Genomic DNA, 7,603 nt, shown 5'->3' with positions numbered 1-7,603 from the left:
CTACCTCAGCTGGCAGCTACCCTGCCAGCCTGGTGCCCCCAGCCAGGCAGCCATTCTCATGACCAACGGTGAAGCACCTCCACCAGCAGCACCAGCATCTCCTCCCACCACCTTCCAGTGACTGGCAACATTTGAGGTGCCTGGTGCTTTCCCTTCCTCCTGCCTCTCCTTGCCCCCTGCCCTTGTGCTCCTTCCCGTCTCCTTGATCCCTTTACTAAGCATCATGCTTGCCCTGGTCTCAGATGAGTAGGAGGTGGGATGCTGTCAAGAGCATCTCTCTGGGCACATGGCCCTGCACCCTGGGAGGTGTTGATGTCCCTTGGTGCATTACGGGGTATTGAGAGGGGAAATCACCCACACAGGAGTGCAGCCTGTGGCTCTGCAGCCAATGCCCTGGGAGTTGCTTACCAGAGGCAGCAGTGCTGACCATTTCCTCTGGGCACAAGGGGAAGAGATCAGAGTGACACAAATGGGGAAGGTTTGTAAACCTGAACTCGGGCACTTGTGCTGCTGTGCTTATGCTGTGGGTTTTGGCATCGACTCACTTGGGCATGTAGGGGAGAGATAAGTATGACTTACGGAGCTGGTTGCTGTGTTGTATGAAGGTTGCTGCTGCATTACTTGGGTTCAGAGGTTGCAGGCATCAGGCAGCAATGGAGAGAAGGTTGAGGTTGAACAGAATGAAAAGAGGAGCCCATGGCCAGTGGCCCCATCACCACAGCAGGCCAGCTGAAGGTGCACAAGGGATTGCTCTGGTGCAAGTAATTAAGTACTGAAGCTCCAGGCTGGAAATGAGCACTGCTGCAGGTAGTGTAATGCCACAGAGCCAGCTCAGGCTGTTGTACCTGTTTTTAGAAAGACATGTGCATGAGCTGGAAGAGCAGGTGAACAAGGCTGTCCTCAGGCAGAGCCTTCTGCACCTTCCCCACTGCCTTCTCTGGCATGCAGGAATCAGTCCTGGCCTCTTTTTTGCTGCTGTAGCTGTTTGGACAGGAGATCAGGAGGGGTGCATACAGGTCAGGGCAAAACAGAAAGCACATCCATGCAGTATCTCCTCATGCCTGAGCCACAGATGTCAAAAAATTAAAGCTGAGACCTTAAACTTGTTGAGATCTAGTTGAGATCTAAACTTACTTTGCAAGCTGCTGCATGGTGAGGATGGCTGCCCCTGCAGCCGTTGGTGACCATGCTGTACTTAATTTCAGGCTTGAGTTTTTCCCATCTTCAGTGTCTCACCTTTGGCTCTTGCACTTCCTTCTGCCCATACCGGTGCTCCATTCCCTCTGGCAGTGAGGAGACCACTCCTGGGGCTGTTAAGTAGCTTGCACTCCTCACATCCTACGGAGCCATATTTGCCACATTTCCAGCCCTTAGCTCCTTTTTTTGTGGTGGTGTTGCTGCTCCTCAGGATTTCTGTGCCTGTTCTGAAGTTTGGAGAGCTGGACCAGACATCAAGTTGGCTTTGCCAGAGCTGTAGCTCTGCTTGGAAATCACCTCCGTGCCCCTCTGACTCATGGCTCTCACAGCCAAGGTGCTGTGCTGCAGGCTCATAGCAGCAGTCATGTGTGGGGACAGCTCTTTTTCAGCTTTTTTCCTTAATTCTACCTCCCAGCCCTGCTTTCAGGGAGATTGTCCACCCTGCGGTAAAGCCTGTCCTCTCCATTCCCAAGAGCCTTCCTTTACAGCCCACCACTGTGCTGTGGGCTGTGATCATTTTCCCAGGCCATTCAGCTCATGCTGTAGCAGCCAGCAGCCTGTTCAGTGTTTTATCAGCCCCAAATGTAAGCCTTCATCTTGTCATCTAGACAATTGATATTAAGACCTATTAAATGGCACTGGACCAGGGGTCACTGGGGTCTAGGTACGCTTCCTGTTGTTGATGTCTCCCCATTAAGTCTTAGCTCACTGACAGATCTCAGAATGTAGCTGTTAATACATGTAGTTGTTAATCTACTTGAGTCTTATTAATTCTTTATAATACATACTCTTAATTAAAATCCTACAGCATTATTGAGAGCAATGGAGAAGGCAAAGTGTTCTCTATAGATGCTCCTGCTCTCAACAGCCAGAACTTTCCTTTTGCCCAGGGAGGAGTTTCCCTGTGTAACAGCCTCAGGATGCCCTTAGCTGTGCTTTCACCTACCCAGTGGCAGTCTGAGGGTCTCTGCCATTTCTCTGCCCATTGCTTTGACCCTTTAGATTATACTGGCCTCCTAGCAGCTGACCATTCATTAAAAACTAACACATGTGTTTGGGAGAGTCTGTGATTAAGTCATCAAGTTGTTTGCAAATTACTTGGGCCTGTAGTATGAGTGTAGCTAGTTTGGGGAGCTGCAGCCTCTCCTTGTACCACTGCTTTGCCAAATTCCCTCCTCTCTGTGATAGCATGTGAGATGGAGTCACTCCTGCCATTCCCATTTGAGAGGAGGCAGTGGCTGGATGGTACTGCTTGCCTTGCCTGACTCTTCCAGCTATTTTTATGGCATGAAAGGGGATGGGGTAATGCCAGCCTGGAGAGCTCAGGATGAACCAATTGAGGTTCATAGCCATCACAGTTCTAACCATCTCTGAAATTCAGGTTTATTCAGCAATCATCTCAGAAAGACAAGGACAGCACCCCTGGCTTTGGGGAGGCAGCATGGCCACGGCTGGAGCTGGGCTCATTCAGGGTTCCTGCGGCACTGGCATGAAGAAATGCACTGTGATATCCAGTGATGGCATGTGGGCTGAGCAAGACTCCCTGTTTCACTCCCAGAGCTCAGGTATGCTTCACTGGGGAGGCTGCTGGGGGGAGGTTATTTTAGCTGGTTTCTTAAGGAGTAGAATTAAAGATGGAACTTTCACCTAGCCTATTAAGAGGCTGTGTTCATGGTGTGCAGCCCAGTAACTAGTCAGTCCACAGATTCCACAGTGAGTGCTACTCTAAACAGTCTTGGAAAAATATTAACAGGCTTTGCGTGTTCATGGTGTGCAGCCCAGTAACTAGTCAGTGCACAGATTCCACAGTGAGTGCTGTTACTCTAAACAGTTTTGGAAAAATATTAACAGGCTTTGTAAATTATTTCCAAGACTGTCAAACCAGCCTGGATGCCAGCAGCCACTGCTTGATTCTGTGCTCTCCTCTCTTTCATGGCACAGTAACCTACTGGGAGCAGGACATTTGCTTCTGGACGGCTCACCAGCACCCCCAGCCCCCCACCCCCCCCCCCCCCACCCCCAATGTGGCAACCATGACATCCATGATTCTAGGACAGTGAGCAAGTGAGGGAGGTGTGTGGAAGTGGAGGTGTCCCCAGCCACCAAACTCCATTTATCAGTTCCTGGATGTGCAGCTGAGATACAGGTGGTTCTAACCTGCCAGCAGGGGGTCTGGAAAAGATCTGGGACAATCTTGCCTGAATGCTTATCCTGATGCTATGGTAGAAGGGACTAATGCAGCCCTTTAAGAGAGAAAATAGGAAAAAGCAGATTAAATCCCTATGTCAAAGCATTAGGGAGGCTCATTGTGGGATTCTACATCTTGAAAAGGATTCAGGAAAATCAGAGAGCTTCTATACAGCAGGAACACAAAAAACGGCTTGAGGGTGGGAGGAAAAGCCTAGCAGAAAGAGAATTAAGCGACTCAGTATATTTAGCTTTTCAGAAAGACGGATGAGAGGGGGTTTGCCTGCAGCATATGTATAGTGTCACAAAGAGAAAATGCCAGGCTCTGAAAGGCTCTTTAATCAAGCAGAAGGCAGAACAAAATGGTATGTCTGCAAGCTGAAGCCAGACACAGGGAGGTGGGATGCTCTTCTAAACGTGAGGGTGAGGGACTTCTGAAACAGACCCAGAAAAGTGGGAGTCTTCAATGCTTGTCTTCAATTCAAGCCTACCTCCTCTCTTGGAAACTATGAGTGAACCAAACCTAGCGTATTGGAATTACTGCAAGGAGATGAACTGCTGAGCAGGGTGTTGGCTGGGGGCTTGCACTAGCACAGCCACCTGCCAGGAGGGACCATTGGGTCACTTCATCTGAGGAAGATCCTGGGAAACTGCTCCAGTCAGGCAGAGCACTTGGGGAGCTGATCGGGCAGGCTCCAGGTGTTAACCTGCGCCCAAAGTGGTAAGTGGGATTCTTTGCTGTTGAAAACATCTGGAGGGTGGCAGAATTTTTGAGCCAAGTTCAGATTGTTTAACTTGTTTTGTGTGGACCTGGTGCTGATGCTGTTTAACATTTCTGTTCTTAGAGTAGCCAAAGCACCAGAAATGTAAAGTGTTCTCCACAGTCTGTTCACGTTCAGAGTCTGCATTTAAGAATAATGCATAATGAGTGTGTGAGATGAAACAAGTTTGGTCAGAGAGATAAGACAAACTACAAGTGTCTTACAGCCCAGATTGTGTTCCTCGAGCCTGTGCATCAGCAGAGGTGATCTCTGTCTAGCCATTACTGGAAAAAGATGTTTGCTGTGGTATATAGTGGTATCTAATTAATCATAAAATATTGCATTAATTAGTATCAGGTCTGATTTGATGACATTTAATTTGGGGAGAAGGATTACAGTGTGAGTATCAGAATGGTAATTTTTATAGGGTAAAGAAACACAATGAGATTTGAAGTCTCTATGAAGGAAGCCTGGAGGCTGATGTGTGTGTTTGGCATCTGATGCAGATAGCTACAGCATAACTTTATTTACTGGTGGGAAAAGAACCTGTAGCTGTTATTTATGAGGTCCCCCCATATAGTGTGTGGCTCAGCCACCATGAAATAAAAAAGCAGGCAAGTGTCAGTTCAGTAGGAATGCCTTGTGGTGCTCAGCATCATGCACATGAGGGAAATTTGCAGAGCAATTTTGGCATGCCCCAGGCAGGCTCCTTTCAAAAGAAGGGCAGAAGGAAGCTTTGCTTATGGTCACACTGGTATATCCAAGTCATGCTTAGTCCAACATGAGTGTCTCTGCAGCACGGATGCAGGGACACAGGGGTGGGACCCCTCACTGTCTGCTCCAAGCAGTGACCAGCCCTAACTGTCTTGTGCTACCTGCTAATGCAGCCACCAGCTGCACCCTCTGCCAGAGCCTTTTTTCCCCAGATCATGGCCAGTGCAGCTGTAGGAAATGCTCTGCAGACACATGGGTAGCCACAGGCTCAGCAGGTTTGCTGTAAGTGGGTTTTGTTGAGCAGGATGGGCTGGACCATTTGCCTGATCATTTGGTCAGTTTGGCTTTGAAAGGCTCCAGAGCATTCTGGAAAGCAGCACAGCAATATGATAGGATTTAATCAGACTTAATTATTCCCCTGCTGTCTATCTCCTAGCAACATCCAGCCTGACATCTGCCTGCGAATGAAATGTGTAAGCTAAGTAGGAACATGTTCAGACTAAAGTCCTGCTACTTGAACCAAATCACTCCACTAATCATTGCCTTAATTCATCTCATGGCCATCAGACAGCTGCCAGGTGCTGGTACCTGATTTTCCAAGACACAGAGCGCTCGCCTTTTGAGTTTTTTCCAGGCTGGCAAGAAGGGTGACTTCATCCTGGGCTCTTTCCAGCACACTGACACCTGATAACGGGGGTAGAGTTTCCTGAGTGACAAACACGGGCTCAGGAGCGAGCCCCAGACTTGTCACTATCTGGCTTCGTGCTGTAGGTCCCGGCTTATCTCATCACTGAAATCAGATCACCTGCTGTGCCTGCACACCGCGGGGTTCAAATGCGGTATGGTCGGGGGCAGTTTAGGTGAAGCTTGGGAACAGCTGGAGCAGATGTGGTGCAGTGGCAGCAGGCAGTGCAGCAGCTCTGTGTCACAGGGACAAGGCTGGTTGAGGCAGGGAGAAGAGACCCAGCTTACGCAGATGGAGGGATGAAGAGGGGAAGAGAGGAGCAGGCATAAAGCAAAGGTATGTAAAGTAAAACTGGGCTCCAGCCAGACATGATGTGGCACAGGAGTAGGTGCGGTTCCTGGAAGAAATGAGCCCAGCAGCAGAGCCGGCGCCATCGGAGGAGGCTGCCCAGGCCAGCCCTGGCAGCCAGCTCGCCATGAAGCTGGAGGGAAGGGAGCTGCCTCAGATGAGTGAGCGCAACGAGCATCCTAAGGAGGTCAGCCCTGCGAGCTGGGGGTTGGTGGGGCAGCAGCTGGGAGGGCAGACCTACAGATGGACAGGGCTGCATGGATGTGGTCGTGTCCCCTCTCCACATACCTCCTCAGGGGATATTGGTGCCATGATACCTGGGTGCTTGCTTGAGTCTGTTGGTCTCCTGTGCTATATCTAGAAGTTGTTGGCATCCAAAAAACCTGATGTCGTATGAGTGTGACATGTGTCTCCCTTTTGTCTCTGCAGAGAAGCATGGCAGCTCTGGAAACCTGGCTGCATGGGTGCCACACTTGCAACTAGCTCACACTGACTTCATTCGTGCAGAGCATGAAGTGGGGTTTCTGGCTGTGAAAGTGGGACTGTATGAGTTCCCACCAGTGCTCCCTGTGACCAGCAGGCACTCTGCCTTTTGTCAGCTGCCAGGAAGCAGGCTCGGGCAGTGGCCAGCCAGCTCTGTGCTGTTCAAGTCAGTGTCTGCCATTCAGTATCGGCACCTGGGCTCACCTCAGTGGGAGCTGCCACCATGCTGGACATGATCCTACTTAGATTCTCTTAAAATCACCTTTTGTTTCCCTTCTGTTATTAGTGATTCATGGAGGGTCACTGGGCTGGTCACTGAAAATGCAGGTTTATTCCTTATGGTTTCTTTCCTTTCAGATTATTTTCGTCCTCGTGACTAGTAACTTCCCTTTATCATTCTATCCCTGAGAGGCCTTAAACTAGAGTTTGTCACTTGCCCTCTGCCTAAGGAGCATTAGAAGGCTGTGGGACCAGCAACAACAAGGGCAATGCTGTGGGAAGAGTGTGGTGCAGGCTGGCCCCAGTGCTGCTGTGCTCACAGGGCAGCTGTGCAGTGAGAAGGTGGAGACTTTAACATACCGGGAAGTGCGTGGAAGTTGCACTGTCTGCGTGGCGTGAGCTGTGCTGTGCGGTGGAAGGGCAGCTGGTGGGGTCCGTGCCGCCCGGCGTGGTCCGTGCAGTCTGGTGTGGTCCAGTGGTGGAGGCTGTGCCACACCGGGGAGGTGGTACAGAGCCGTGCAGGAGGTGGGCAGGACTTTTTGGGTGTGCAATGCTGTGAGGGTTTGCAGAAGCCGGAGGATGGTGTGAAGGCAGTGGCTGGACTGTGCAGCAGGCACAGGTGCTGCGTGGGGCAGTGACGGAAGCACCCTAGGGCTGCGTTGCCCTGAGAGGCCATCGGAGGAGTGCTCGGCGGTAGGGCAGTGCAGCACTTGAAGGGAGACGCAGAGCATTCAGTGCCGTGCCTGGAGGGGGGGCGATGCCGTGTCACTGCAGGGGCGCAGCGGCCGGGCAGGAGCTGAGATGCCTCAGCTGGCGGAAGGTGCAGTGATGTGGGATGACAATGCAGAGCCTCACAGAGGGTGCAGGGCTTGCAGGGGTCACCCAGTGCCATGCCTGGAGGAACCGCAGTGCTCTGGAGGTGCCACGGCGTGACTGGGGAGCGGCGCCTGTATTTGGAGAAGGAGCGATGCCCGGCAGGGGCCGTGAGGGGGGAGCGGGGCAGGGCCGC

The 7,603-nt window shown here is 51.3% G+C and overlaps 1 protein-coding gene across 2 annotated transcripts in view; it reads left to right on the top strand.

Moving 5' to 3' along the window:
- Nucleotides 1-15: 15 nt before the first annotated feature.
- Nucleotides 16-7,603, top strand: part of ST3GAL3 (ST3 beta-galactoside alpha-2,3-sialyltransferase 3) — a 186,752-nt gene continuing 179,164 nt past the window's right edge. Inside the window, exon 1 of one of the 2 annotated variants that reach the window (XM_017743508.1) lies at nucleotides 16-2,762. The gene's annotated coding sequence lies outside the window, so the exon portion shown is untranslated. Of the gene's footprint in view, nucleotides 2,763-3,258; nucleotides 4,106-7,603 lie in introns of those variants that run through there. The other variant, XM_017743506.1, reaches the window with a different exon arrangement.

This window comes from Corvus brachyrhynchos, unplaced genomic scaffold (genome assembly GCF_000691975.1).
Source record: "Corvus brachyrhynchos isolate BGI_N302 unplaced genomic scaffold, ASM69197v1 scaffold48, whole genome shotgun sequence".
Classification (NCBI taxonomy): Eukaryota; Metazoa; Chordata; class Aves; order Passeriformes; family Corvidae; genus Corvus; species Corvus brachyrhynchos.
This window is presented reverse-complemented; position numbering and strand designations above follow the sequence as displayed.